This window comes from Acomys russatus, chromosome 28 (genome assembly GCF_903995435.1).
Source record: "Acomys russatus chromosome 28, mAcoRus1.1, whole genome shotgun sequence".
In the NCBI taxonomy this organism is placed as follows: Eukaryota; Metazoa; Chordata; class Mammalia; order Rodentia; family Muridae; genus Acomys; species Acomys russatus.
In genome coordinates, this window is record NC_067164.1 from 20,076,814 (window position 1) to 20,101,618 (window position 24,805).

Consider the following 24,805-nt stretch of genomic DNA (forward strand, 5'->3'; position numbering starts at 1 on the left):
CTCACTTGTTGATTCTCCTACAGCTTTGACACTCTATATTTGAAGCATATAGCACTACTGTTCTCTTGTCTCAGAGATAGTCTGTAGCTGAGCAGGAAGCTGGAAGTTTCTGACAGGCGATCGGTTCATTTGTAAAAAACCTTGGATCAAAGGAAAGGATATCATTGACACCAAACCCCTGCCCCAGAGGACATAATTGCCACCCCACCTCCCCTTCTCTGTAGTAATGTGGATGGTCAGAGGCTAAAGAGGAGCTTCACTCCCCATTACCTGGTGAGCTATCTCGAGACTTAGATGATTTTTAATGAAGCTATTGGTGATAATGACACACACATTTATTTAAATAGCAAAACAATACAGGACAAAAGGTGGTATTTTTTAAATGTCAGTTTGCAGGTGTCAACTGGTCGTCTTTGATGTCTCTCCCCTCCTAACTTGCTATGTCTTCCCTTAAGGAAAATATAAGGGGAGAGGGGAAGGAACGAAACAAAGCAAACCAAAATCAAACATTCCTTTTAAGCACTCAACAAATCTCCTCGCCATGGACACAATAACTCAACCATGGACATTTGAACTCTTAGATACAAAGCTCAACTCATGAGGTGCATTTGGCTAAAGCCCAACATGCCTTGACTTTGTAGATCCTCTGAAGTTCCTGGTGCAGGTGGCTGAGAGGTGGACTCCTTCCAAAACTGACTTAATTGAATAATGCTTCATATATTAAATATCACCTGTGAGTCTTTCTGTGTTCAATGGGATCGGCTCCACTAAAGCCCAATGCTGCTTGGCAGGCAATCTGAATTTCTAATGTCTATTCCATGCTCTATATATCCTTTTGGACTCGTTTTTCTCAATTCGTTTTTAACTGGTGTGAAACTGGTAAGGTGTGTTGTCTCTACGCCCTAGACCCAAATCTGTCTTCTCGCCTCTCTCCTCAGCCACTGTCTCTCTTCTGGATACTGCAAAGACTGTTTGCCCCCAACCAGCTGGCTGTCTTCTCTTCCCACAACAACCGTGCAGTTGATTGCCTACAGGATGGCAGCAAAACCTCTGAGCAGACAAACCAGCAGCTGCCAACTGCAGATCGTTAAAGGAAATCCGCCAGCTTCTTTCTTTCCAGCTCCATATACGACAGTTATTTTTCCACCGATACCCGTTCACCAGCTGGAGCCTTTATGCAGATTACCAAATTAATGAGATTGGCAGAGGCCCCTTGAACTCTCCCCTGGAACTTGTCTTACGCACCGTGCTCTTATGGGATGAGAGGTCTCCGCAAGGAATTGGTAGGTGTTACATAAACAAGTTGAACCCATTTGGGGAGATACGCAAATACGGACAATATTACATCCTTCAGCAGCTGCCAGCCCTAGAGCCTGTGGCCCTGTATGTCACCAACACATCGCTAAAGACAGCAAGCATGATGTTTAAACATAGCTCTAATAGACGAGGACAAGTAACTGCTCTCCCCGACACGTGTCTATGTAGGTCCTCCACAGAGCAGGCTTGGCACAAGGCTAACAATGAAGCTCTCATCTGGGCTACTTCCAAGGGTCTATCCTACCTATTTTGGTTTCTTCAGTTGCATTTTACTTTTCTTAATGAAGGCCTTTTCTTATTGAAGGCTGCCCAGACTCCATAAGCTTCAGACTCAAAACATTTGTATCTAGATTTGATGCAAAGATATAACGCCGCCTTCCATTCTATGTTTTCGTTGTAGCCAGTGTATTTTTGAAAATCAGCAAGCACATTACTATGCTTACTAAAACCATAGTTCACTTTTCTTGATTTTTTTTTTTTAGCTTAATGGTTAGTTTTATAGATATTTCTAATCCTTTGGGGACATTTTCATTTAACCATTGTCAAGAGCAATTTGGTAATAACTTTGAAAATTATAAGTATATTTACACAGTTACAAGATACCATGTCTATGCATCTATTCATTTATCAAAAACTGGACACATTTCAGAAATTTGTCAAATCAATTACGAGGCATCCATATGGACACCTGGCCGCTGTCAAAAGACGAGGAAGTGCTTAGGTGCTGGTGTGGAAAGACTCCAAAGATAAGTTGTTAGGTATGCAGTGGTGTGTAAGGTACACTATCCCGTACATTAAAATGTTGGCCAAACAACTATACGCGCGCACACACACACACACACACACACACACACACACAAAGAAAACTAATAAAGGACAAGAGTTGTGATAGTGTGATATTGGATGAGAAACAACCCAGAAGGTATGTTTTATGGGCTTATGTAATATACACATATGCATCTATCCATAAGAAGCATGATAGCTACTCAAAAAAGTGAAAAAAAAAAGTGAAAATAAGAAAGCAGGGCCTGTGGGATGGCTCAGCAGGAAATGAAGTCTTCTGTCAAGCCTGACAACCTAAAGTCAGTCCTTGGGACCCATTGGTTAGGAGAGAACTGATTCCTGCAAATTGTACTGTAACCTCCCCATGTGTGTGGTGCCACAGGCATCCCACAAACACATGCTCGCACATGTACACACATGCACACACACATACACACACACACACACACACACACACACACACACACACACACAAAAGAAAACTGAAACAAAAGAAGCGAAGAGTAATCCCAGCCCTCAGGAGGGTGAGGCAGGAGAATTGTCCATTCAAAATAATTCCACAGCAAGTTCTGCTCTCAAAAAATAACAAGAAATAGATAAAGAAGAAGAAAGAGGAACTTGACGCTCTCTTCTCCTGTGGCCTTGAGTTCACTCTTGCAGCCCTCATAGTCCAAGTGCTGCGAGAGTCTTTGTGTCTGTCACTCTTGCAATTCTCTAACTCCCACCCCCTGTCATCAATGGTCTCTGTTAAGACACAGCCTTCCTGCCTGTATTCAACAGTCACTTTTATAAACAACTTCAAGGCTGTTCTGTTTATCGCCTGCCCTTCCTGTTCTTGTCCCAGTACAACTTTCACACTGTCCTCCTCTGTCTCTGGAGCAGGCTTCCTTCAGAGAACAGGCCTCAGGAACTGCCTTTGACTTTCTGGACTTGGTAGCCTACCTAGCCACCATCTCTATCCCGGCATGTCTTTTTTTTTTTTTTTTTTTTTTTTTTTTTTTTAAGTACGTATCTCATTTATTACCTAAAGTGTCTGTCTTCTGTTGTCAAATCTAGACAGAACCCATCCACGTTGGCTGGTTTGTGTTTGTATTGTCTGCTTCTGTGTTCTTGGTGCTTAAAGCTGGGCTTAGCAAGGCTTAGCAAATGTTTGTTGACAGGGGAGTGATTTCTTTACAGGCCCTCTGCAGCCCACACGATGTAAGGACAATATTGCAGTGTGCATGGATTTTGCCAACAGCTTTGTAATTTTAACCTTTTAGTCTTCAAAGGATTCAGAGGTTTCATCTATGTTGTTTTTTGTTCACTTTGTGATTTGATAAACATATATTGTGTGCTTGCCATGAGCCACTTTTCAAGGGACTATGGTTATGGTACTAGATAGTTATAGTAGGAATGCAAGACAGAAGAAGGTTGATGTTTGAATAAACAATCTATTTGGGGAAGGGATGGGAGAGTGATGCATAAACATATAAGGCAAATAAAAACTGCAATTAGGGATAAAAGCCTCAATAAAGTGCTCAAAGGAGGCTATGTCAATCCTTATTAAAGAGATAGATAATACTTGAACTGGGACTAAGTGAGATAGCATCAGTGAACATCTAATTATATGACAGTCTCATGTCAGTCATATAATAGTCAGAAATGGTAATAATTAGTATTTTAATTAAAATGTGTCCAGAGAAGTGCATTCAAAAAAATCTCAAAGTTGCGCATGGTGGCACAACCCTGTCATCCCAGCATGAGGAAGCTGAGGCAGGAAAACTGTGAGTTCAAGGTTAGTCTGTGCTCATTAGCCAGACTGTGTCTCAGAACAGCAACAGAAATCCCACAAGAAATGATGAACGTCAAGGAAATGTATTTAACCTGATTTAATCACATAACATATGAGAATATCACATTTTATGCCATCAGCATGCAAATGTTTATTTAAAATTAATATGATTTAAATGAAAGAAAACCAACCAGTGCCTAGAATGGAAGCACATACCTACAGGCACAACTCTCCAAAAGCTGAGGCAGGAGGATCAAGTTTGAGGCTAGGCTGAGTTATATAACCAGACTCTAAAACAAACACAAATCACACCACACACACACACACACACACAACACATAACACACACTTACACACAAAGAAAGAACTGAAAAGAATATGAAATATATTGTCATTTAGAAGTAATGTTACAACTGCAATTATATTATTTATAGTGAGAAGACTTCGTGTGTGTGTATGTGTGTGTGTGTGTGTGTGTGTGTGTGTGTGTGTGTAATTAACTCTCTCTTAAAGTGGTACCATCAATGCACTTAATGCCCCCCAGCGTCAGCTCAACACTGTATTCAAAAACAAATCACAAACAAAGGTGACAATGGAGGTTTATAAGCACATTTGCCAACAGTCCCATGAGCTAGTCAGTAAGTTTTTCCTGGTTCTTACATCTAAGGTGATCACAAAATGATGAAAGAGGCACCAAGCACGGTGGCGCACGCCTTTAATCCCAGCATTCGGGAAGCAGCGGCAGGTAGATCGCTGTGAGTTCGAGGCCAGCCTGGTCTACAAAGCGAGTCCAGGACAGCCAAGACTACACAGAGAAACCCTGTCTCAAAAAAAAAAAAAAAAATGGTGAAAGAGAAAGAAAGAGGTGCATTGGGCAGAGGAGAAATTCGGCGTGCTTACAAATATCTTAACATAAATGCCTTGCTGGAGAATAGAAAATAATTGGCAGTTCCCCTCTTCCAGTACAAGCCCTGGAGGTCACTGGATGGATGCAGGAAAGACCAGGGGAGGAGAGGCCTCATCCCAGGCACTTCTCACTGAATCTCTAAATCCTTCACATAGGCAGTTGTTTTCTGCTGAATGTCAGATGTGCACTCTCAAACTCAATGGCAAGAGTAGAAAAGCGGGTTGCCGGGAGCTGATTTCCAGAAGTCTCTGCTTGAGCTGGTTGTCCCAGGGGTATACTGGCTATAAAGTATACATTAAAGCTTTCTCCCGTTTCCCTGGCCTCTCATCCTTTGCATCACCTCAGGCGGCGGCAGCTGCCTCAAAGCTGACCCTCAGAGAGCAACAGGTAGGGCAAAGTGAAGCCAATGACTCAGGAGATGCAAAAAGGTAAATAGGATCGAGCAAATCTGTGGGTAGAGCATCCCACAATCTTCATATCTCTGATTTACGTAAGGGGAAACTGACCCTTGGGTCATAGTTCCTATTTAAGCGGCAGAGCTCAACTGTGCATCCAGTTAGATGTGGCCCAATAACTTCCTCTCTTTTGCCTCTAACAAGTTCATCCCCTTTCCTGACCACAGCCATATGCACAAGGACATTCTGTATATGTGTTGCATATTCTTACCTTGCTTTCTTTTAACAAAGGAAAACATTTGTACTATCTTTACATACCTACCTGTATGTGTGTGTTTGTATGGGTACACAGCATGTGTGCAGGTGCTCTCAGAGGCCAGAAGAGGGCATCATATCGCTCAGAGCTGGAGTTACAGGCACTTGTGAGCCACCCGACATAGGCACTGGGAACTGTACCCAGGTCCTCTACAGGAGTGTGAGTTCTCCTCACTGATGGCCGTATCACCAGCTCATCTCATCCTGGACTCTTGTAAGACATTTTTGCTGCATCTTTTATACTTATTGCATGTCTCAATTTGGTTGTGAAAAACTTATTAAAAATACTTGACATGAATTTAGATTTCACAAAATTTACAACTGGAGCAATAGATTCTTGGAGCCAAAGGGTCCAAGCATGATTAAAAGTTTTCTGTCACTGACTGCTCTGATCCAATAGCCTCATCTGTAAGTATGAGATGGTGCCGAAGGGCCGGCAAGGTGTAGGACATAAATTCACAAAAAAGGAAGAAAACAAAATAAAGTCTTGTATATCTTTAAATGTAGGCGCACTTTTATGCCCAGAAGAAAATGAACACATTTACAAAAAGCATGGTCAACAATGTTCATGTTGTTAGTCGTGGTGGCACATGACTCTAATGTCAGTTCTTGAGATTCTGAGGCAGAAAGTTCATTAGTTCCAAGCTGGATTACATTACACAAAAAGATCTAAGGGGAAGGAGGAGGAGGAAGAGCAGGAGGAGGAGGAGCAGGAGGAGGAGGAGCAGGAGGAGCAGGAGGAGGAGGAAAAGGAGGAGGAGGAGAATGTTCATCCATATGACGCTATTAATGTCCCCAAACTGGAAATTATATAAACTCACATTTGCACGAACAGTAAAATAGGTCTGTCCTATAGCTTGATGGTAATGCTTGCTGTAATACGTGTGAAGCTCTAATTTCCTACCCAATGCCAAAGTGAGCAACAACAGAAAAAAAGACACACACAGGAAAATGATTTTTTTTTTTAGAGAACATATTTTATTTCGGTGGTTTTTGTTTCTTTCTTTCTTTTTTTTTTTGGTTTTGTTTTGTTTTGTTGTTGTTTCTTTTTGTTTTTCACTGAAGTAGGATCTCACTATGTAGCCCTAACTGACCTGGAACATGATATATTAGACCAGGTTGGCCTTAGCCTTTAAGAAATCCACCTGTCTCTGCCTCTTAAGTACTGGGATTAAAGGTGTGCACCACTGAACTTGGCTTTAAAAGATTTTTAAGGCATTTTGAAGTATCTGAGTGAGAACTAAAAGCTTCGAGCTACATCTGATAATACTGATGAAATTCACAAATACTATACTGAACAAAAGAGTCAAGATACGAAGAACAGAACTGGGATGCTGTTTGCATTAAGTTCAAAAACAGACAAAATTCAGTCTTCATTAGAGAAGTTAGGCATTAGCCTGACAAGGACTGGTGGTATTGATCAGAACACAGTAGGACAGTGCCCTAGAATATTTATTAAATTCTATAGGGCTCTACTATGAGCCAGCTAGTTTCTCAATAATTGAGACAGAGACAGATTGATTTATTTAAATAAGCCTTAAGGACAATAACTGGGCAGGTGTGATTTAAACTAAGTTTCTAAGCTGGTCTAGCTTCCTCCAGCTGAACTCCCCAAGTTACTTGCCAATATGGGTCCTATTTAGGCTCGATGTGCTCCTTCAAACCATATTCTGTCTCTCCATCTTCTTCCTTCCTCTCTCCCTGCCACCTCCTCCTGGCCTCACGGTCCCTACCTCCCACCCCAAACCCAGGAATGGAACGTCTGCCTACCTCTGTTGTGCTCAGTAATAGGTTGTCAGCAAATGAGAGATAACTGGGGAGCAAAGTTCAAGCAACATTGCCCAGTGTACTTGAGAATATACTGGTCTGGACTGCAACCAGATCTTGGAGCCAATAATTAGCATTTGTATACAGAGCACCAGACCAACCCCTGGCCCAATAAGACTAGGAAGGTAGCTCAGTGGCAGAACATATGCTTAGCGTGCACAAAGTGAAGTGTTTACGTCGTAAATTCATTCGTCCACTTCACTGAAGACTAGTAGAATTCTACTGACCATGCTAGGAATCTAGAGAAAAATGAGCGTGCAAAAAAGTCAGTGTCGCTATATGATTCCGTCCTGAAACACCAAACATCTTTCTTGGATGTGGACTACATTTCAGTATGGTTTGCTTGTGCCCCCCAAGGGTCTGTGTGATGGAGGTTTTGTCCTCAATGTAATATAGGAAGAGATGGTAGAATTTAAAGAGGTGGAGCCTAGGGCAGGGGATCAGGTTCCTGCATCCTAGGCAGAATTTGAATTGTCCTCATGGGACGACTATATAGCCCGTTCCCATGACATAGGTTGTTATGACAGAGCAAGGCTAGCACTTCCTTAGTCTTTTTGGCTTCCCTTCTCACTATGTGATTTCCTGTTCTGATGTCATCTGCCAGGAGGGCCTGAGCAAAGGCCAAATGTGTGGATCTGCTAGAATCAGGGCTTTCAGCTCCCAGAACTGAGCTTAAAACAAAGCTCTTTCATTATAAGTTGTTCAGCTTCAGGACTGATGCAAAGGCAAAGGAAGGAAACCCAAGCTGACCCGCAAATTCGAAAGGAGAGGAGGGAGAATAAGGGTTAATTGAACGCACTTGTTCTCAACCTTCCTAATGCTGCCACCCTTTAATACAGTTCCTCATGGTGTGGTGACCCTCCCCCCCCCACCAACCATAAAATTACTTTCATTGCTGCTTCATGACTGTAGTTTTGCTACTCTTATGGCTCAATGTAAATATCTTTTATGCAGGCGGTGGTCTTAGGTGACCTCTGAGAAAGGGTCATTCAACCCCTCCAAATGGGGTCACGACCCACAGGTTGAGAACCATTGGTTTTAATGGCTCTAGTACCCGGCCTGTTCTCTCCCTTGGCTCCATTTGATAACATTTCTTTCTGAAGTCTTCTTTGAATTTCTCAACTAAAATTTACCCATCTTTCTTCTCAATCTGTACTGTACTTGTCTACATCACTTATTTATCCCCATTCATTACAGCAATTTCTAGGGTGTCCATCCAACGTGATACTGAAAGTCCAGACTATGGAATCAACCAAGCTTCAAGGGCTTTCTCTACCACTCCCTGTGTGAGCTGAAGAAAATTGCTTAATTATTTTTTTTTCCTCAATTGTGATGTGGAGATTACAACAACTGCACCTGCAATAGGTTATTACACCGATGGAAAAAAAAGATAATGATTGTGTTGGTGTTGTGGAACAGTAAACTCTCAGGGAATGCTTCCTGCTGCTTTTATTAAATACACGCTATAGACGGCACACCCTGAGACATGTGGAATGTATCTTAGATGGCTTACATACGTCACACATAGCGTGTCTTGTATGTAGTCATGTTTTCTGATTCTAGAGCAAGAACTCGAGCTTGGCTTTGTTTTTTTTGGTTGGTTGATTGGTTGGTTTTATGAGGAAGGGAAGTGGGGGAGACCTCACCCATCACATACTCAGTGGTATTAAATTGTACCCCCAACCTAAGAACTACAATTTACTGCTGCAATCTCACCACATCACACAACGCTGAGCTTTAGACTGCATAAATGTTTTGCAATGAGTAGAATTCACTGAGAAATGCTAAATTATTTTTAGTCTGGTCATGCAGAAAGCAACAACAACAAATTTCTTTTGTGTATTCCATCATCTCTAGGGTGTCCACCCGTTCCTTGTAACCAGTGGTGGTCCCACAGAGGACACTGAAAAGTCTGTGGTCCAAAAACCCTCAATTTGTGACAAGCCTAAATGCACAGTCACCCTGCCTGTGTCTGTGGCACATGGTCAGCTAGTCTACTGCTTTAGAGGGTAAGCCACCAACTCCTATCTAAAGCCCCTCACTCCCTTTGGCATTTCCTCTATGTACTCAAAATAGGCTTTTGAAATTCCCCTGCCTCCTTGCATCCTCCATCTTTTCCTCTCTCTCCATTAACATTAACATATTTCTTTTCTTTTCTTTTTTTCCTATTTAAAACAAAAAGCTTCCAGGCCCAGGGGCTAAGCTGTAGCTCAGTAGTGCAGAACTTCCCTAGCATGTGGGGGGCCCCTGGTAGCTCCTCAAAACAGTAAATAAAGAACCACCACCAGACTTCCTCAAGCCCTACCCTTTTTTCTTGGATCTCCTTTTATAACTAAAAACCCTTGAATGGATTGTTCATACCCACTCTCCAATTTTATGTCTTCCTCTGACCATTTTCTGTTGAGCTGTTTCTATCAAGTTTTTGTCCCCAACTCTCCAGGGGGAGAAAAAAAAATCCAATCACAATTTGCCAATGACCTGGAATTTTCTCAGACTGTTGAACAGTGAGAAATAAACTTCTATTGTATTTACCCATTGTATTTGGTTATATATATATTTTTTAATCACAAGGATTTGTTTCAGCTTCTGATGGAGTTAATCACTTCCATATTCATAAGTCGAGTTTATGTAGCTCTCCATAGCTCATACTTGTCTATTCAACTGTCTAGAACACAGCCAACCACATATGTGACAAGAGTCTCAAACTTAGCACAGCAATACTAAACTGTTAATTTCCTTCCCTGAGAAGTAGCCCTCTGTCAGAGCATATCCCTCCCTCCCGTCGTCTTCCTCAAGCCTTGGGGTGACCCCTCTGACCTTGACTACCATTCATCCCATTTACTCTGCCGGGAGATGTTGCCATCTTCCGCATAGCATTGGCTTCCTGACTACTCCGCAGCTTCCGCCCTGCCATTCTTCTGAGTATGGAAGCAGAAAATCCCAAGGACAGAGGTCAAAGAAGGTCATTTCTCTACCAGGAAACTCCTCTGGAGGCTTCTCTTCTCACCGTCATGAAACACAGTGTCCTTACCTTGACCTACAAACCCTAATAATCACACACACACACACACACACACTCCACCACCCCAAGCCTCACTGAAACTCTGGGCTGCAGCTGCTAAGCTGGCACCCTGCCCCGCCCCCTGCCCCGCCCCCCTGCCCCCTGGAATGTATCCTCTAGAGCATCTCGAGCCTCTCTCCTGCTCCTCTCAGTTTCTCCTCAAGTCTTAAAGTCTGCTTTGGAACAGTTCACTATTGCTCATCCACGCTGTAGACTCTGCAGTTGGGACTATGAAGATAAGATAAAATGGTCTCCTCCCTCAAGAAACTATTCTGTCAAACTGTAGAGTGGCCTTTCTGGAACGTTTCCTAGAAGAGGGGCCCATGAACCGAATCTTTAAGAAAAAAAAAAAAAAAAAAAGGAGCTAAGAGAGAGGAAGGGAGGGGGTGATAAGGTTAGAGCCTTTTAGAAAGACAGCATATGTGTGTGAGGCTGTGGGGAGACCAGGGACTGCCAGATGAGCCTTATCTGCCAGATGAGCCTTATCTGCCAGATGAGCACATGGTGTCATGTGCTGTGATAGGAGCACCAGGAGCAGTTCAGTGACATGTGTGGGTGGAAAGAGCTGATGGGTCACAAGGGTGATACAGAAGAAGCCAAAAAAAAAAATAGAGGGAGAGAGACACGAAAGCTGCAGAGCACTGCCAAAGACAAAAGGGGGACTCTCAGATAGGTGGTTGGAAAGAAGGGCCATCGGTAACAGCCAGAGGCAGCTCATCCTGTAAGAAGAGCTCAGAAACAGGAATCCTTAGGCAGGAAGGTTCAGAGACACGGGTCTGTTAATACAGACCTTCTCTGGTCTTCAGTGGCTCATTTTTCTTGGGATCCAGCCCATTCTTTCCCTTGAATCTGGGCTGGATCTATTACTTGCTTTGACTCTGTGGTTCCCAATGAAGGAAGAATCCCCCACCCTACCCTGAGAACATTTACAATCTTTAGAAACAATGGGGCAAGCTGGAGGGAGAGCTGCTACAGCAATTCCCATGAGGCTATCAGGTCTAATCTGGGATGTTACCATACAGTGCACAGATCCCCACAGCAGAGAATCACCTGACCCACAAGGCCACGTGTGCTGGCATTGAGAAGCAAGCAGAACACCACTGAATCTTCATCTCAGCGAGAACTAAACGGTAAGACGATCTAAGAGCCATGATGAAGCTCAGTGGTAGCGTTAGCGTGCTTACCAAACATGCTCTGTGCCCTGGGTTCAAAGCCAAATCAGACAGCAACAGCAAAACCAGAAAAGCTCCAGAGCTTTCTCTCTTAGGAGGGAAGTAGCCAGACTTTATACCTTACAGCTCAGGGATTCATGGAGATGTCACATGAGAGGCCACATTGAAAGGACGCAGTCAAGTCAGTTGTGGCACAGATGTCTGAGTTCAAGACCAGCCTGGTCTACAAAGTGAGTTCCAGGATAGCTAAGGCTATGCAGACTAATCCTGTCTCAAAAAACAAAAACAAAACAAAACAAAACCAAAAAGACAAGCAAACAAGAAAGAAAGAAAGAAAGAAAGAAAGAAAGAAAGAAAGAAAGAAAGAAAGAAAGACAAAGCTACCCCAAGGCTTCATGGAGACCATCTAAGAGCCCCAGTAACAGAAAGCTTTAATAGGAAAAGTAAGGCCCCATATATTCCATGTCAGGTAAGCTCTTTCAGGCAACCTGACCACCTGAGCCGTCTTTGCCAACATAGTGCTAAGACGTTTCATGGCCACTTCAGCATTAGACTTGGAGAGGAGAAACAATGTTGTTGCTTACCCAATTCAAATTGAACTATGAACAAATAAATAAGATTTTTATTTAAAAACTACGTTTTAGAATGATTTGTTATCCCACAGCAGATAAATAACCCAAGCTAGACAGTGTTCTAAGTACTTCTTAACTATGCTGTATGAGATGGGATCTGTTATGTCTCGTGCCTTAGCGATGAGGAGGTCTAAGCTTAGAAGTATGGAGAAGTTCCCACCGAAGGTTGACAGAACTTGGGAATAGAGTTGGACTCTGACTGCCCGTGAACCATCCAGCCCTACACACCATAGTTACACATCCACTCACTCAGCATTTACGGAGAACCTACCACGTGCTAGGTACTGTGCTCACGGGGTCCATTAACGACCCAAAGAGAAAATTCCCTGGTCTTGTGGGCATGTGGGCCGTCTAGCGAAAGCTTGAGAAGCTACAGTAGTGCACTGCTGTGGGGCGGGGGCGGGGCTGGGGTGCGGGGTGGGGCAGGGCGGGGGATAGGAAAGACTCCACCCATCCATGTGGTGCAGTGGGTGGACATTGATTAGTGCTCTGGCACATTCATTCACACTGGAAATGTATCCATTGCATTAGATGGAGTTTTTGAAGATTATTACTAATGGCGACCATTCCAGGACAGCTCAAAGTGACTTTACAGCGGGACTTGTCTCTTCAGAATATTTGCAAAAAGACTGAGGAAGGCTGGGCTTTCATCCCAGCAGAGTGACTCCCAGATGAAACCATTGAAAGACTGCTGCTGCACAGACTTCTACCCCTGCCCTAACTCCAACCTTTCTGTAGGCCCTGCCCCACAGATGTATTGTTGATTCTGTGGGCTACTTGATTAACCTTCTTGTAAATCCCTGTGCTGAACTGGGAAATGACTGGTTCCCAGGGTTGTGACGAAAAGGCTCCCAATGTGAGTTCAGGAGGTCTCCGGGCTAAAGGAGACAAACTGCTGAGAAGCAAGCAAACAAGTGCGTCTAATCATTTCTAGAAGCTTCATCTCCAGCGTCTAAATATGAACTAACGTAAAATCTTAAAGGCAGACTGTGATCTTCCTTCCTGAAACTATACTGCCCTCAGAAAGAACCATTCTTTCTGGGGCCATTCTAAAGGCAACACTGCCAGCTGTTCTCACAGCAGAGACTGAGGTACGACATCACAGACAGCTTTAGTAAAACAGGGATAAAACTGAATGGTGTAGAAAGCCAAAGTCAGGATTGAGCCTGGCTTCAGAACCAGGCCAACAGAAAACTGACAAGAAAAACCAGATTCCTAGGCCTCATCCAGACTCACCCAATCAAAATCTCTCTGTCAGGGACAGGGGATTTTTCATTCCCACATACTAACCAATGATGGTGAGACCCCCAAATTCGATAGCCAAGGTTTGCAGCGCTAGACTGGAGCGGCAGAACGTCGTCTAAGTGGCAGCACGTCATCTAAGTGGACTTGTGACCTCACTAAAGTGATGATTCTGATCCAGAAGGTTCCCACATGATGACTCTAGATAGGTAGCGGGGTCTTGTTGAAGCAAAGCCGGAAGCTGGCATCAGAAAGCAGCAAGGCGGGAGGGAGGGAAGCCAAAACGTAGACAGAGCTTCATATTCACGCCTTGGCAAACAGACTGCAGCCTAGGAGCCTGCAAAACCAACCGCTAAGCGTCTTAACTACAGCACTGTTGCCATCCTTTAGGCTTAACCTGTGTGGCTCAGAAGCAGTTATGAGACCCGACCCATTATTATGTCTTCAAATAGCTCTTCTGCTGTGCCCTCACTCTCTCTGATTCCTCATTCAGCATTTTAAGATGAAACCAAAACAAAGAGGTCATTCTGAAGTTCAATCTCGTGCAATTAGGTGCTTTGTTCTTAATTAGAGTGTAAAGTTCTCTTTCGGTAGGCCTTTGAATCCGTGTAGATAATCAGTTTCGTGTTTACTAGTCTAATAAAAACCACTTTACATTATGAAAATGAAAGTGTCTAAAAAGTTGACATTGATTCCAAATGATGTATGTGACAGAATCAAATTATTCCGAAGCATTTGTGCATATTTGATTACCAGAGCCGGTCCTTCCCTTCCCGTTCACCGAAGCATTCAACAGTAATTACCACTCAAGTGTTAGGCTGAGCGCTGGCACATGCTCCTGACAGCAGATGGTCCCAGAGGCCTCATTCAGAAACTTGGAAATTGAGTCTTTGTATGGAGTTTAATCAAAATCTTAGAATCCACTCCATCGTTGGATTTGCTTATTTAATGGAAGACTATGCGCAAATCCCTGCCCTGAGTTCTCTGGAGGAAATCCAGAGAGGAAGGTAGAGTTCCAGATGGTGAGAAATAAACAACAGGTGGTCTGGGGTTTGCGCAAAATTTGAGTCACATGAAAAATGGATGTGGATTTGTTTCTGCGTAATTTCCATGCCAGATTTCAATGTAGACTGTTTATCATAAAGTGATTCATATATGTGTGTGTGTGTGTGTGTGTGTGTGTGTGTGTGTATAGTGTGTATATATGTATGCTTGTGTGTTACATTTTAATTTATTTTATGTGTGTGTTTGTGTGCATATGTGTACACATGTGTACCATGTCACACATGTGAAAGGCAGAGGAAAAATTGTGGGAATTGGTTCTCTCCTTCTGCCACATAGGTCTCAGGGATCAAAATCAGGCCATCTCATTGGCCCTACTTGAATAGCCATCACAGCGGTTGTGTACAAAGGCAAAAGTATAATTGAATTGACAGTTGGGTAAGTGTAAGCTGCATAGCCAGGGCAGAAGAATCAGGAGAGCCTCAGACACTCTACGCTGCACACAGAAGTATACGAAGCCTGTTCGAGCCCTCTGATTTATAAAATAAATTATTTCTAAATTAGCTACTTTGAACACATAATATTAAAAATATGTCTTAGGCACTGATATAAATTATTTATGATGGGGCAGAGCTGTTTCAAGAAGCTCCTGGAAGTAATTAGGAAAGAGCATGAGACAGGCAGGAAGGAGCCCAGAGCCATGTAAGGCTAGGAAATTAGTGCACCATGGGAAGGGTGGGAGCACAGGGCACTGTGGGAAGGGTGGGAGCGCAGGGCACTGTGGGAAGGGTGGGAGCGCAGGACACTGTGGGAAAGGTGGGAACGAAGGGTAGTTCAGCTGAGAAACAAGTAAGAAGGGTGGAAGAGAAGAAGAGACGCAGGCGCAGCGCACACTTACCCTAAGAGACTTGAGAAGAAAGCCGAAGCACCAAAAGCAGCTTTAGCTCTTGGGAGAGACCACAATGGTCCAAAATACCTACAATAACCACTCATGTAGCATTCCCATCGGCACTGCCGTCCCCTGTGGTGCTCTCCAGAGGACTTAATTTTTATGTATTATAAACATGTTTCTCTCTCCCAGTTTTTGATTAAAATACCAGACCGTGATGCCAGCAATGTTCTCGAATGCATTCCCCAAATCTAGATCACTGATTGTCTATAGTAAACATGAGACAAAATATTTAATTGGAGGAATCAATGCATGAAGCTGAGAAAGAGCCTTGAAGAGAAGACCAACAGTAACAGTGATCCAAGTGGAGATACAGTGAGCAAAGATGGCAGAAACGGCGGTAAAAGAAAACGCTATGTGCTACGCTTTGAGTAGGATTTGTCCTGGCCCAAGCTCATACTGAGGCCCAGCACCCAATCAGCAGTGTTAACAGTTGGAACCTTTCTGGGGTGATTAGATTAAGAGGGATTAGCAACATTCTCGGGGCGCTAGATTGTTTCCTTGGAATAGATTAACGGTGTAAGAGCAGGCTGTTATAAATAGAGGGGGGGTGTGGCTTCAGGATGCACAAGGCCAAGAGTTCAGTACACAGAATTGTACTGCGCCCCCAAGGCCCCATCTTTCTCCACTGTCAACTACATGTGCTGTTGCTTTCTATGGCAATTTGAAACAGATTGAGGCCCTCGCTAGCAGATGCCATTGCTTCTTCACCCTGACCTCCCCCACCTCTGGAACTGTGAGCCCCTTTCCCTCCTCCCACGCCCCTCCTCCGCACCCACTCTCTTCTTTGTAACTTACCCAGTCTCAGGAACTCTGTCATAACAACAGAAAACAGATTAAGACAATATATGAGACCCGAAGCACATTCAAACTCCAGCCAAAGCATCAAAGAAACCTTGTAAAATATTTATGAGCACTACAATAAAATAACGTAGCAATTCTGAAAGAGAAAAACTGGTCCCTTGATTCCAGCTTCAAGGACCCAGAGGCTCCAGAACTGCTCCGCGCCTTCCATCTTTGGCTGCAGAAAAGAGCCTTCTAGAGAAGTTTCCTTGTCCCCGGGGTATCTTTGGACCCTCTGTGTAAAGTCACCCTGGAGAGAGAATCAAAAGTTACTGAAATCTGCTCCCCTCAAAAAAGGAGGAAATGCTAATGGAGACATAAACCGTGTGAAGCCAGTAACTAGGCAGAAAAGACAATTGGACTAACCAGCCCTGCTACACCCGCCTCCCCCTCAGACAATGTCCTATTGTTCGCATCGTGTTTATCTGAGAGGAGACAAAGCCGGAGCTGTACGCCTGTGGTTGGGTACCTCCTAGCACTTATTTTGCCAAATGTCTTGGTGGAACAGGAGTGATGCTGAAGAGGCCGGATTAGGCGAAGGACAAAGGAGCAAAAGACTATACCGAGGTGTCTTCTCCATGGGAGAACTGTACTTAATTGGTCCTTGGCTTGTGTGCACTCGCTGCCCGCTGCTAACCCTCTTCAGAACTGCAGCACATCCACAGTTTTCACCCCGGAAAAGGACTGCAAACGTCGGCGAATCATACTGCTGATTATCTCTCAAGAGCGAGGGCCACTTCTTTATTAAATTGATTAACATTTATTTATTAGAACACAGCATCTGACTACTGTGGAATTCACTCCGTGGATCAGACTGACCTTGAGCTCATAAAATCTGCCTGCCTCTGCCTCCTGAGTGCTGGGATTAAAGGCATGTGTCCCCCACGCCTGCATAGTGGATTCTTATTTTATAAAAGCTAGACAAATGATGAAACATGCTTGCTTTTTGCTGTGGTTGTTATATTTGATTTAAAAATTACATTTATGCATTTGAGGAGAGGAGATGTGCATCTCGTGATACATGTAGAAGTCGGAGGACAACTTATAGGAGTTGGTTCTTCATCAGGGTTGGCAGCAGATGCCTTTACCCTCTGAGCCATCCACATGGTCCCTATGATGGTTTTGAAAATAAAATTAAATAAAGTTTTGGTAGATTATAGGTGATACATTTTTAAATGATGTTTTTTTCCATCTGTTGGTGGTGGTGGTGATGTTTGGTTCAATATTAGAAAGTGAACTCAAAGTCTTATGCATTCTAGGCAAGAGATCTATCACTGAGCTATATTCCCAGCCCTTGATAGTTTAAAAATACATGTATTTCTAAGAAATCAAGTGGTAGATAAAAACTATGTTTTGTTTTCTAAAAAAAAACCAAACAAACAAAAGTTGACCATTTGAATGAAAATTAGCCATTGTCTGGAGAGATGGCTCAGAGGTTAAGAGCACTGTCTGTTCTTCCAAAGGTCCTGAGTTCAATTCCCAGCAACCACATGGTGGCTCACAACCATCTATAATGAGATCTGGTACCCTCTTCTGGCTTGCAGACACACACGGGGGCAGAGTACTGTATAAATTATAAATAAATACATAAATCTTAAAAAAGAAAAGAAAATTGGCCTTTGTGATTGTAGCTGCCACCCAGATGTATTTTTCAGTAGTATCACTCATATTAATATTTCTTAGGAAATATTGTTTAGTTTTTGTTCTCTGCTCACATATTTAATCTTTATAACACTGAATACTGTGATAATTCCTGCTCATAAATTAACAGGATTATGCATCAGCCTGAATTTGTTAAACTGCCGAAGGTTGTCCCAGATTATTCTTCTTACATTTTTAATTAAAAATAAACATGTCTATAATAAAGTGCAGAGCACATCCGTTTTGAGTATATAATGACCACTAAGATCAAAGTATATTTTCAGTACCCTCAAAGAGTTCTTCCAAGCCCCTCCCAGTCAACTGGCCCCAAAAGTAACTGTTGTGCTGACTTCTATTATCACAGAGTAGTTTTTATACATCTTGAAACTCACATAAAGATAATTATAAAATGCGTATTAATTTCTGACTTACTTATTTAGACCAGGTCTCACCGTATAAACCTGGCAGGCCTGAAACTTGACCACATAGACCAAGCTGGCCTTGACACGCAGACATCAGACTTTAATCTCCGGTGTTAATGCACTGGTGATAAATGCATACCTGGGCCTCTTGCTCCTTTCAATCAGTGTTATGACTGCGAGATTCATCTGTGGGTTGTGAATATCAGAAGTGTATTCTTTCCATTATGGTGCAGTAGTCTAGTTTAAGACTGTTCAGAACATGTGTCCACTCTGCTCCTGAGCTTTGAGTCTGTGTGCGGTTTTGTAGTTGAACGCTTCTGTTGTGGTTTTCATGCTTTTGAAAACTTTTGCTTTCTTATTTTTGAGACTCGTGAATGCTGGGATTATAGGCCCTGCTACCGTGCCTGGCTTGTCACACTTCTTAAACCATCTCTAGGAAGGGGGTGGTTGGGCTAGGGAATGGGCACATAGTTAGAACTCGTGGATATTGCCAATTCTCTGAGCTGACACTGTTACTTTGCACTCCACAAGCAATGTGCAAGCATTCTAGTTGTCCCATGTCCCCACTCACACCCCCCCCCCCGCAGCTCTCATGCTAGTGCGTGTGTAGTGACGTCTCACTGTGGCTTTAGTTTGGGTTTCCCTGATGACCAAGGTTGGGTTCCATTTGATGTCTTTGTTGGCCATCTGGAGATCCTTTTCGGTGTAAGGTCTCCTAAATATTTTGCTTATGTTTTCTGTTTGCAGATTTGTCTTTTTCTTGGTGCTCTTAACGTGGACAGATGTAGATAACTGAGCAGTTCTCTTGGTCTAAGGCTTTCTCCGCTCTCTGCATGGTAGTTTTTAATACCAAATCCTCTCCAGGAATCAAAAACATCATGTAATGAATATAAAAGAAAGATCTCATCTAAGTTAGCAATGTGCGTAATGTGATAATATTTTTGTCAACAGCTTTAGAAATATAAAACCTATTTCAAAACCTGTTACAGTTACTGAACCACATGTTCGTCCTGAGCTGCTTGTGTGCAAGGGTACTGGGTCTTAAGGACAAAGACACCTGGGGCTCCTCTTAACTTCTAGGAATCCAATGGACTCCATAAGGTCAAAGGGCAACATATTGCAATAATGTACTGTGGCAGATGATAATAGGCACATGTGTGCATCCTCACAAGCCCAGGCTACAGTGAATGTGACACGGGGGTGAGGTAGCAGTGCAGGAGGAAGGTCTCTGAAGCAGTTCATCAAGACACATTTGCCTAGACGACATCTATCTATCTATCGATCTATCTATCTATCACCTATCATCTATCTATCTGCCTGTCTATCTTTCCATGCATCCTTTATCTATCTACCTACCTATCTATGGAAACTGAGTTTCTCCACGTGGCTCAGGCTACCCTGAAACTTGCTAAGTAGTCTAGACTTGCCTTGAATTTACAGTGCAGCTTCCTCAGCCTGCAGCGGCTGAGATTCCTTGCGTTCATCACCGCAGCCCACGTGCCTAACTTTTCAAGGAAGAGGAATGAGTTCAGACTTGTGGTAAGACATAGATTGATCAAAGGTAAATATTTACTCTCACTACAGCAGCGGTTTCCAAAGTGTGGTTTCAAACTACCTGGACCGGAATGACCCAGAGTCTTGTGACAGCTGTCGATTACCACTGCCGAACTCCTGCTTTCTTCAGTAGTAATCTACATTTTATTTACGTATGCATTAATTTCTAAGGAGACATACAAATGAGTTTCATTGTGACATTTTTATATGTCACTATACTCTTTTTTTTTTTTTATTCTTTCCCAAGCCTTCTGGATGGTTCCCTCAGATGATAATCCAAATTTAAATATGCCACTTGGATTTCTGCACTAGAATATGTGGAACCAATATTATGGTTCAAGTGAAATGGCGGAGTAGCTTGCAAAGAGCCTTTCCTTGAAGTCCAAGTCTCAACATTTGGATTAAATCCAATTGGATAAGGTAAAACTACTAAAGAAATTGATAAAGGGAAGAAAATATAAAAACCAAGGTCAGTGGTCTTGATAAGAGTAGTCCCTCCTACTTCCTACTGCTAAACCATGGAGGGCCTATAAGAGTGGTACCTTAACTAAAGCCCAAAGCAGAAAGGGGTATTTTTGTCTTTTGCTTCTGCTTAAGGATCAGAAAATCTTCTCTATAAAAAAAGATTGTTAAATAAAACTATACGAGGGCTTTGGTTTGGACTGAGCTCTTCCAGTAGATCCAACAAAGCAAACAACAGGGACTTGCTCAGTTGACTTTCCATCCCACAAGCCCCATCTCAGATATCTGATGTGAGTGAAACAAGAGGCTGGAGGTGAGAGGTGAGCGCTTGAGAAACTTGAGTTTAGCCCTAAGATTAGGAAGGTCTTCTGACTTGATATAAGAGGAAAAGAGGCTGAGACCACTCTTCATTGTCTTCCGGCTTTCTTTCAGCCTCTTTCTACCTGGGAAGCAAAGTGCCACTGGTTGGTTCATTCAACACTTGCTCTATTTTATAGAGTGAAGCACTGCCAGGCTCTAGAACCACAGCTAAAAACCATGATGTATAAAGCTGTAATTTTGTCTTCTGGCAAGCAGGAGAGTAAATATTCTAGGCTTCTCAGACCACATGGTCTCTGTTACACCTACAGGAATGTGTCTTCATAACAGGGGACAGAAAGCAAGCCTAAAATATGTAAATCAGTGAGCGTGGCTGAGCTCCAACAAGCATCAGTCGTGGAATTAGGTGGGAAGGATTTGATTGGTGCCAAGGAATAATTTGCCCAAAACCGGTCCCAGATCACTTCACTTAGCCTAGTGAGAGGCTTAAAATGTGACATTTAACTCCAAAAAGCTTTATCGCATGATAACAACTCCTACCAAAAACTATGTTTAGTGGCTTCAGTTTTAAACAAATATAAATCTGGAACAAATTATGAAAAAAAAAGAGCCCATAAAGTCTAGACTGTGATGTGTTTTACAAAATGAGAAATGATGAGAAGCAGGAGTCGGAGCTGGAGGTGGCAGGGGAAGTGCTTTATTTTAGGCTGAAATAAAGTTCAGAGATTTATTACCAAACACATGACACTTGCTTAATAAAGAAAAAGAAAAAATAAAGCAAGAAAGGGAAAAAAAAAAACTAATAAAACCAGCTTGAGCAATACACGGAGGTCAATTAGGGACATTAGAATCTGACCAGTAGCCGGGCATGGTGGTGCATGCCTTTGATCCCAGCACTCGGGAGGCAGAAGCAGGAGGATCGCTGTGAGTTCGAGGCCAGCCTGGTCTACAAAGCGAGTCCAGGACAGCCAAGGCTACACAGAGTAACCCTGTCTTGGAAAGAGAGTGAGAGAGAGAGAGAGAGAGAGAGAGAGAGAGAGAGAGAAGGGGGGGGAATCTAACCAGTAAACTAGATGCTATATCAGTGTTTTATTTCTCAGATATGGTAACAATTTTGTACTTATAAAGAGAGTAAATTTATTCTTAGAAGCATGTGATTAGTGTTTAGAAATAAAAGTGTGCAAACTGCTTTAGTGAAAAACTGAATGTGAGAAAAAGTAGGGCATAGTCTTTACAACAACAGACACATTTAGGTGATGGTACATAGGGGTTTTGTTCTGTTTTAACTTGGAGTCTGGAGTCTGCACTTACAATTTCACGGCCTGATTACCCTCATCCTTGTGCTAGCCCTTTCTTTTCTTCCTCTTTATCCTTTTGAGTCTCCTTCCTTCCATGTGAGGTGGAGGAAGTTGAACAAAATGAAGTGTCAGGCAGAATTGCTAAGGGTGGCAAACCCCTCGCTTGCAAGTCCCTTGCCTCCCTCAGGCATGAGTCCCCCTTTATCTTCCACTTCTTTCTGGAACAGCCTGGATTCCCCTTCAGTCATTTCCGGGGTGGGTCTGGGCTTCTCCTTCAGGCTTTCTAGATCTTTCCCTTTCTTTTTGGCAGTTACAGAACACTGCAATGAAAACTGTGGGGGTTGTGGGGGGGTTGTCAGGGTGAGGTGGGGTGGAGTGGTTGCCAGTCACAGATTAGATGCATCACCTAACTTTTGTAAGCCCCATTTTTATAATTTATAAAATAGAACAAGTTATTGTTCTTGCTATGGTCAAGTCTAGATAGATAGATAGATAGATAGATAGATAGATAGATAGATATAGACAGATAGATACACACACACACGCGCACACGCGCGCACACACACACACACACACACACACACACACATATATATAAGATGTTTCTAGGTACCTCAACATTGATCTGGGCTAATTGCTGAGCTCAGCCTGAAGAAGCCCTTTATGTTCTACAAGAATGACTAGGAACACAGTAGAAAGGGAGAGGAAGGAAGAGAGGAGAGGGGATTGGAGGGCAGAAGAGGAAAAGGGAGGGCTGAGGAAGGGAGAGGAGAAAAAGAGGGGCTGGGAGAGGAGAGGGAAGTGAAAGGGGAGGTCCTAAAGGGTTCCTCAGGGCAAAGTGCAAGGCCCTTTGAAGTCTTTTTATGATTCCAGTTTGCCCAGATTGCATCAGTGGCGGTTCAACTCTTTCCGGAAGAGCCAAGGCTCTTGCTAAAACTTGTACTTTGGTCGCTTGACTGTGGAGGGGGCTTGAGCTCCGAACACCCGGGGCACCTGGGTCTGTGGCTGTGGGTCTTCCTGCCCACTGGGACATATCAGATAGCAGGGCCACAGGGTAGCAGGGAGCTAGAAGTCGCTCCCTGTTCTTTGTAGTTTCTCTTCATCGTCATTCCCTGAGGCAGCAACCCACTTCACATGGCCATTTACAGTTTTCATTCAATTAAATGTGCTATTCCTTTCACCACATGTTAATGAAGCAAAACTGCTTTTCAGAAAGAACAAACAGTAGGGTGAGCTGCCAGCTGAAACCTCACGAAAGAATATATAAAGAATAATATCTCTCTCTCTCTCTCTCTCTCTCTCTCTCTCTCGTTCTCTCCTCTCTCTCTCTTTCTCTCTCTCTCCCCCCCCTCTCTCCCCCCCCCCCTCTCTCTCTGAGGGAAGAGTAATGCCGGGGTGTTCAGAGCGCAAGCCCCCTCCACAGTTCTCTACAACTTCGCGAGGTTTCAGGGTGAGCACTGCAGTGTGAGCATTGCCATGTGAAGCAGGCAATGAGAGGAATTCTGGGTAGTCTGGGTACTCCTCTTCATCCTTCTGCTCTTACAATGGTTTGGAGCCAGCCCTGGTAGTCAGGAAAGTGAAAAGGCGGACAGCCAAGGTTTAGAGGAATTCTTGGCTTGAGCACATAGAAGGTGAACTGCGCCACTTTTCTTCTTCCAGCCCCTCTCTGGCCTACAAGTTAGTACAGGCAGCTTTCTGCTCCCTGGGTGAGCGGGCAGGAGAGGCTGAACGCTGGCTCCTCAGAAGCCGTGGAGGCCATTCATTTGCCGAGCAGGTTCTGCCCAAATCAGAGCATTCCTTTATGAGCCCCAGTTTCTAGTAGAACCAAGAGATTTTATAATATTTCACTTAGCATGTTTAATATCAAGGGATTGTTGTAGGAGAGAATTGAATAAATTTCTCATCCACAGTTGTCAAAAGTAGTTGGCAATCTCCCCTCGCTTCTTTCTGTCTCTGTCTGTCTGTCTGTCTGTCTGTCTCTCTCTCTCTCTCTCTCCCTTTCTCTCTCTCTCTCTCTCTCACACACATACACACATCTCACACACACACACACACACACACTAACCAAAGCAACAAACACACATGATAGTCTATTAAAAAGCCAAGATTTATACAAAAAAGAAAGAAAGAAAGAAAGAAAGAAAGAAAGAAAGAAAGAAAGAAACCAGCACTAGGGAGGCAGAGGCAGGCAGATCACTGTGAGTTCTAGGCCAGCCTGGTCTACGACAGCCAAGACTATACAGAGAAACCCTGTTTCAAAAAAAGAAAAAAGAAAAAAAAAAAGAAAAAGAAAAGAAAGAAAGAAAGAAAAGAAAAACAAAACAAGCCAAATTTAGTTAGGAACTGACATACCCTACTTCCTATATAAATAGTTTTAATACTACTGACAGAGACAGTCACTTTTTTTTCCTTCAAGACAGGGTTTTCCTGTGTAGACTTGACTGTCCTGGACTCACTTTGTAGACCAGGCTGGCCTTGAACTCACAGTGATCCACCTGCCTCTGCCTCTGCCTCCCAGGGCTGTGATTAAAGGCATGTGCCACCACACCTGGCTGACAGTCACATTTTAAAGGACATAAAGCTCAAATAAATGCTACAAATGAAACAAATAAGGAGCAAGTGAGCTCGGGCTGTTGAAATCCATTCAAGTGGAAGCTGTGAGTGCCCAGTGCATGCCACCGAGCCTGACCTCCGTATGAGTCAGTACCTCTCAACAAGCACTGGGTGGGAAGGAATGCTCCCTCCCCGGATAAGACCACAACAAGAAGAAAAAGCCTCAAAGTTCTTAAAACAACTGTCTCCCCTTCTCTCTGTGCTTAGCTCACCATCATCCTTTCTGCTGCACACAGCCAAGCCACCACTTTGCATCCCTTGACCAACACCAGCTAGGC